The sequence below is a fragment of the Acomys russatus genome, chromosome 14 (genome assembly GCF_903995435.1).
Source record: "Acomys russatus chromosome 14, mAcoRus1.1, whole genome shotgun sequence".
Lineage (NCBI taxonomy): Eukaryota > Metazoa > Chordata > Mammalia > Rodentia > Muridae > Acomys > Acomys russatus.
In genome coordinates this window covers 19,481,095-19,489,060 of record NC_067150.1, presented here as the reverse complement: position 1 = coordinate 19,489,060, position 7,966 = coordinate 19,481,095, and positions in this window count along the sequence as shown.

The window sequence follows — 7,966 nt, the reverse complement described above, 5'->3', positions numbered from 1 at the left end:
TTCTCTCCCCATTCACAAGGACACTGGACCCTTGGAAGGAAAAGTCATTCCTATCTTAAAATCACTCATTAAAGCCCACAACTGGCTCGTCCATCCATCCATCACACCTGGCAGCCATAATCACCTCATATACAAAGAGGTTCTGGGTGGGAGGGAGACTGTGATCTTTTTTAAAGAATAAAAACACAAAAGAATTTGGTTTAATCCATAAAGAAAGCATCAAGGAAACTTCAGGGAACCTGTGTTGGTTAGTTTTTGTCAACTAGTGTATAATAATGTCATCCTGAAAGAGAGAACCTCTATATGGAATTTCATCCATCAGACTGTTTCTAACATAGGCATGTGATATTTCCTCAATTAATGATGTCTGTGGAAGAGCACAGTCCTGGGCAACGGGTCTTGGGTTGTATAAGAAAGCAGGCTGAGCAAGCCACAGGGAGCAATCCATTAAGCAGTACTCCGCCGTAGTTTCTGCCCTGACTTCCTTCAGTGTTCTAGTATGATCAGGACATATAAACCAAATAAGCCCTCTCCTGCCCCAAGTTGCTTTTGGTCATGGTGTTTGTCACAGCAATAGAACCCTAATTAGGACAGAGCCCAAGAAGCACCATGGACACTCTTCAAAGTATGTTTTATGATCATAAAGTGTTGCATTAAACTAATGAAGTGCATTTTATTGCAGTAAAACTTCTCACGGCCTTTAATTTATTCATGTACACAGAGACTCTCTAAAAGGAGGTCACCCAGACAGCATTTACTTACTGTTATCTGGACCATTTCACATGGCGACCACTTCTTAGGAAAATACAATGAGGTGTGTACAGTCATGTGATAGGCCCTAATACCTTAGCACAACTGACACCATGTTGGAGATGACATTCTGAACATAAAAGCCAGCACATAGGGCCCCAAAACTGCCAAAACAGGAACAAAGACCTAATCCATCAAAGACTGCCCTGCTGCCCTGTGTAGACTTCCCCCTCAGTGTACCCAGGCTCATTGCCCATGGCAAAGAATGGAGGGAGCGAAGCTTAGCTGAGCACAGGTGAGCACAATGTAGGATCTCAGTCTTTGGTGAGTGGTGAGAAACAGACTTCTTGAGAGCCAGCTTCATAGGGACAGCTTATTTCCTTGGGGGAAAATCAAAGACAGAAGGGGCTATGGAAATGACCATTGGCCAAGGCCAGGGTGCTTAGGATGCCTCATTTGCATAAGGAGGAATGCCAGGTACTGTTAGACATTGCCTTATCAGGGGAAAGGAAGTTTAACCTGGCTGCCAGGCTAAGTAACCTCCTAGGGAGGGCAAGGGTTGGGGCACAAGGTCTAGTCCGTAATTCCAAGATCCAGGAAAATCCCTAAATGTGCTAACATCACTTTCTAGCTCCCGTAGTTCTGCCTCTTGGTAACTGTACTTGGTAACTGAGGTGTGTCAACCAGGATGTGGTTTTTGTATTTAAAAGACAAACAACTGTGGGGATCAGGCCTCATGATTTGGGAAAGTTCTTCTTGAAGCTCCTGGCCAGTGACGAAGACTTTGTTTTCAGCCTAAAATGTGTCTATGTGTGTTCTCTAGTGGACTTAACCTTGCAACAGTCAGATTTCCATTACTATGATAAAACTGCCTGAGACAAATAACTTGCAAGGAGGAAAGGTTTGTTTGGGCTCATTCAAAGATCTCAGTTGATGGTCCTTTAGCTCTACAGCTTTGGGTCTGCGGCATGACAGCACTGCACCCCAGAGTTCTGTCTACCTTGTAATGCACAGATAGACAAAAGGAGGGGTGAGGCACTCCCACAACCCACCTGACTTCTTCCACCAGCTTATCTTCTAAGGATTCTGCCTCTCAACTATGCCATAAGCAAACAACTAAGCTTTTAACACACGAGTCTTCTGCGTGAGCGTGTGGTAGTGGTTTGGGGTGGTAGTGGCAGGGGCCAGATTGAGATCCAAGGTACAACAGGTCATGCTCTTTAAGCACTGTGACTCACTTCCCTCCTGTGCATCATATATACTGCCTTCTCTTCCTCACTAAAGCATAAATTCCTGACAGGACACACTTGAATGTCATGTATCCCCAGCACCTCCAACAGTGCTTAACGTTTTCTTTATGAAGAGGTCCGTAAGAGATAGTCTCCTGCAAACAGCAGTACTGACTGCAGCACGGCTGTATATTCAACTGAGGAGTTTACATGAGAGGAAATCAAGTGACACCAGCTGACAGCGACAGCCAGGCTCTGGCATTGATTAACTCTGACTCCTTGGACACAGTAAATGATTTTGCCAGGTCCCATTTTCCTCACATAGAAAAGTGAGGAGACTGGGTTGGAGACCCTCGACTGCCCAGCTGCCATTTGTTATTATAAGACATGAGGTTGAATTAAAATATCACATTTAAGCAAGATCGTCTTTATTACTTCCTTGCAGTGCTGGATGGCTTATCTTTACATAGCTGTGAGCTCTGGTATTTAGCCTATAGGTACTTAAAGTTGTTCTATCCTTATGAGGAAAGTGACTTTTTATCATTATGAAATTACCTTGGGCCAGGCGGTAGAGGCAGAGGTAGGTGGATCTCTGAGTTTGAGGCCAGCCTGGTCTACAGAGTGAGTTCCAGGACAGCCAGAGCTGTTACACAGAGAAACCCTGTCTCAGAAAACAAACAAAAAACAAAACAAAACAAAAAACCTCAAAAAGACAAAGAAAAAAGAAAGCTAGAAATTGCCTTGTTTGTCCTTTCTAATATTTTCTGCTGTCATCAACACTGTCTGATATTAATATATTCATTCCAGCTTTTTAAAAATTATTATTTGTAAGAGATATCTTTTTTATACCTTTTTATTTTATTTAAATTTGGTTTGTCATGGGAAGAACATAGTCGAGCTGTTGTTTGAATATGGCCCTTTCCTTTCCTCTCTCCTCTCTTCTCTGATTTCCCCCCTCCTCCCTCCTTCCTCTCCCCCCTCATCCCCCCATCCCACCCCACCCCCACTTCTTTTCTGTGCCATTGCATTGCCATGAGGTAATATTCAAGGTCCTTCCCAGCTGCCAGTCCTATGTTCCTGGACTTTCCAACCTTCAGAATCATGAGCTGAATATATTCTGTCCATAATCATTTTACTAAGTCTTGGGTGTTCTGTTATAGCTGCAGGAAAGAGACTAAGAAAAGCCTTTTCTTTTTTTGCTGTTGTTGAGCATCCAATATGTCAATTTATATCTTTAGGCTGAAGCACAGGTGCATATAAATGTAGTGTGATGACTGATATGCTGAGATTTAGATTGAAGACTTTGATTTTTTTTTCTATTCCATCTGTTCTTTTTTCTCACTTTTGAACTGGCTGCTTTTTTAATAACAATTTTTGTTATAGTCCATTATGTTGTGAACTTCACCTACATAACATGCTCACTTTTTTCTTTTTTACTTTTTTTTTGCGGGGGGGGGGGGCAGGGGTAGTTGTTTTTGTTTGTTTTGGTTTGGTTTTGGTTTTTTTTTTTTTTGAGATAGGGTTCCTCTGTGTAGCACCTGGCTGTCCTGGAACTCACTCTGTAGGCCAGGCTGGCTTTGAACTCACAGAGATCACCTGCCTCTGTCTCATGAGTTCTGGGGTTAAAGGTGGATGCCACCAACCTGGCTCACTTTAATAAATTTAAAGTACATAAAAATTGTGGAATTATCATCATTAGTTATAAAACATTTTCATTACTTCCTAAAGAAACCATACCTTCAGCTGTTGCCATGGAGTCTCCCCATTGTCAACCCTTGCTTGCCCTAAGCACATTCTAATCTATTTTCTGTTTCTGTAAATTTTCCCATTCTAGACAGCTCATATAAGTGGAATCTTATAGTACAGTGTTTTGTGACTGGCTTCTGTCAGTTAGCATAAGATTTTCAAGTCTCATTTATGTTATAACATATGTCAACACTTCACTCCTTATTTTGAATGAATTCTGCCACATGCCATATTTATTTATCAGTTGGCAGACTTTGGGTTGGCTTTGAATTTTTGATAACTTCACATGACGCTACCATAACACTGACGTGTAAGACATCAGGCAGACACATTGAATTTCTCCTGAGAACGTACTTAGAAGCGGAATTGCTGGGTGACATAAATAGTAGCCAAGCAATGGCAAAGTTGCTGCCTGCATTGTATCTTCCTTCCAGCAATGCCTGAGTATTTTGACTTCTCTACCTTGTCTCAAACATCTGTTAGCATCTGTCTTTTTGCCCACGGCAAAACATCCCTGTATCAAGCTGTATCTCACTGGAGGGGTGATTTGCATTTCCCTGATAAGTAATAGCACTGAGCCCTTTTTCAAGTGCTCACTGGCAATGTGTGTGTCTTTCTTGGTAGACTTGCTATTTTTATTTCATCTTATCACCTCTGTGGCTTCTTAGGGGTATCTGTGTGTCTCGTTATCTTTTTGGTTATTTCAGAGCTTTTAGTGTGCATGTTGTTCAATTAACCGTCTGCCTCCAAGTGGCGATATGCAGCCTCATGTACATACCCAGAAACTTTAGAAGCATATACTTTCTTTTTTTTTTTAATTTTTAAAAAAATTTTATTAATTTATTCATATCACATCTCGATTGTTAGCCCTTCCCCTGTTTCCTCCCATTCTTCCCTCCCTCCCACTTCCCCCTCCTCTCCCCTCCTCTATGTCTGTGATTGAGGGAGACCTCCTCCCCCTATATATGCTCTTAGAATATCGAGTCTCTTCTTGGTAACTTGCTATCCTTCTTCTGAGTGCCGCCAGGTCTCCCCATCCGGGGGACGTGGTCAGAAAAGGGGCACCAGAGTTCGTGTGAGAGTCAGATCTCACTCTCCACTCAACGGTGGAGAATATCATGTTCGTCGGCTAGGTCTTGGTAGGGGTTCGAAGCTTACTGCCTATATTCTCCTTGGCTGGTGCCTTAGTTTGAGGAGGACCCCAGGATCCAGATCTGCCTGTCATAAACTTAGAAGCATATACTTTCATTTCTCCAGGCTCAGCTCCAAAGTGTTGTTGTCAAATCTCTAATTAAATTATATGCTTTCTTCCTCTTTGCAGTCCACTGGTGCTCTGTTATCGTGAGAGAATAAGCGTGTCAAGGGCATAGAGGGAAGGGACAATAAGTGATTAATTAAGGGACTTTGTGTGCCTTCTGGAAGACAGGACTAGGCCAGCTATAGATCACCACATTGAAAATCAAGAGAGTCTTGAGTTCAAACATTGAAAGAAAGATGGCATGCTAGGTGTGGTGGCCCATGCCTTTAATCCGAGCACTTGAGAAGCAGACGCAGGCAGATCAGCAGATCGCTGTGAGTTCAAGGCCAGCCTGGTCTACAGACAGAGTTCCAGGACAGCCAGGGCAACACAGAGAAACCCTGTCTTGAAACCAAACCAAACCAAATCGAAAGAAGAATGGCAGAGCCTGCTTGGGACTCCTGAAGGAGTCATCAGTCTCTACCAGGCTCCTTGTTCTGTTGGCAGTCTCCTTGTCCACATCCCTCAGCGTCCACCCTGACGGATTTGTGACTAATGCATTTTCTTGCTACAGTAAAGACTTGTGAATCAGGGTGGAACAACCAGCAGTCTTAGGCTTGGTGACAGAGCAACTTAGATTCAAGTGGTAGTTTTATGCTTACAGGAGTAAAACTACGTTTTTTGAGAGACTCGGTGCCCTCACTCGTAAAGTTGGAATTGCAAACCCTTAACTTGGTTGGGCATGGCAGCACACACCTTTCACCCCAGCGATCCGGAGCCTGAAGCAGGCAGAACACTCTGACAGCCACACCAACCAGGGCTACATAGTGAGACTCTGTCTCAATGAACAGCTACAGCAAAGTCAAAAACAAACAAACAGACAAAAGCTCTCTCAATTGTTGCTCAAAGGTAAAAGAGGTATGACGTAAGTTCCGCTTCTACATACCCTCCTGCTTATGTCAATCAGCATTTTACATTCCCTCCGTGTTTCTTAGACACTCATAGTATGACATGGGCACAGTCAGAAGGAAGACAGCTCTGCACAGATGATGGCAAAGATGACGTTGCTACCAACTGAGGAACACCTGAACCTAACATCAGGCTTCAGTAAGTGTGTGACACTGTAGTACTGGCTTACAGACCTCCAGCCTCTAGTCCTGCTGGGATCCATTTCTGTGCCCTTTGCCACCCAGCTCATTCTGGGAGGGCACAGCAGAGGCCCCTTCAACCCAGGCCACGCCCAGATTCTGCATTTAATGACATTTTCTTGCTTTCTGGTCTCCAGTAAGTTACATTTTAATCAGAGCCATGGGATATTCTTAAAGTTGCAGGATAGCCCAAAGTTAGATTGTGCCTCCCACTAGTCACACAGGTGAGACAGCTGCCCACTCAGACGCCTCCCGTGCATAACAGCAGCAGAGTAACTGTGCCTTATCCTGCTCCGTAACAGGAGATACTGTATCAGCCCTTGAGATTAAGAGCAACTTCAGTGAACTCTGACTCAATGGACTTGGTGACCTGTGGTCAGAGATAAAGGAAAATGAACCTCAGATAGCCAGAGTGTGGTTTGTGCAGGAAACACCCAAGGAGACCCAAGATCATGCAAAATCAGTTAGTTTGAGTCAACTAAGCAAGAAGCACCAAACATATGTGCAGGTAGCCTGAGGGTCTCCCAGGGGAGCTCTGTGGGATGGTCTGTGTCACAAGGATTCTGTGCACAAGCAGGTCTGGGAAGTGTTCTGCTCTTTTAGCTCCCTTGAGAGGTTCACACGGTCCTTGTTAAGGCATTTGAGACCATTGGCAGTAAGAATGTCCACTCCAGTTTTTTTCAGGATTAAGCAGAGCACGCTGTAGCCTCCTACACGCTGCAATCCACCCTAGTCATTTTGCAAAACCAGAGAGATTAGATTTCTTTTTCCAAAGTTCATTCAGATAGTAGGATCAACTTGTGTGTTTGTATTAAAAATAAATTAATGCTTTTAAATGTTCCTCTCTTGTTAATTAATGAGTCAGTGTTTAAGTGGCACTATGTGCTCACATTCAAACACAAAAATGAATCACATAAACTTTGCCTCATATATCGTTTTCTGTCTTGGCTGAAAATATAAGATAAAATAACAAATAACACAGAAGTTGTGGGGAAAGGAATGGGGGGGAGCCACAGCTTTGGGGGTGAATATGGAACCAGTCACTCCTGAGGTGTTAGGTCAGGTCAGGTCACTGCTGCTATGGTAAGTTCTATGACCTGGCATCTCTGCTGCCCCCTGGCCTCTTCTAAGGACTGCTGGCAGCTGTAGCTGGAGAGGCTGCTTACAAGACAAAGGAGTTTTAATGGGGCGGGGGGGGGGGGGACACCAGCTCACAACTTTCCTAGACCCTGATACAATGCTCCTGCCACATAAATAGGATCCCTCAAAATTGAACTGTGGGGTTTTTTCAATAAGGAAGTGGCGAACAAGTGTCTCCAGACTAGAGAACACTGCAAGAGGAGAATCAATGCCTGGATGGTGCTCGGTAAGTCAGGGATGGACAGAGCATGACGCATGAATAAGAAGTTGAGACAGAGGACAGCAAAGAAAAGCAATAGACCACACAAAGCAAAGAAGATGGGTTTGCCAGTGGCCTCCCTGCTACCCTTCTTGAGAGGTCAGCCTCCATCAGAGCGCAGGCTGTGCATTTCTGACAGGAGCCATCCCCTTGAACAGCCACAGTATAGGTACACACACACACACACACACACACACACACACACACACACACACACACACACAACTTAAGCTACTTGAAAACAGTTCTTGGCTTGAATACAGAATATCCTAACTAGATTTTTTAAATTGTGGTGAGATATCTGTAACATAATTTTACCCTTTTAAGAGTACAGTTGGTGACATTAAGTACATCACACAGTTTCTGTCTATCATCACTATCCATCTCCAGAACTCAGTCTTTGCCAAATAAAATTCTGTAGCCATTAAACAACAACTCCCCATCTCTCACCCAAGGA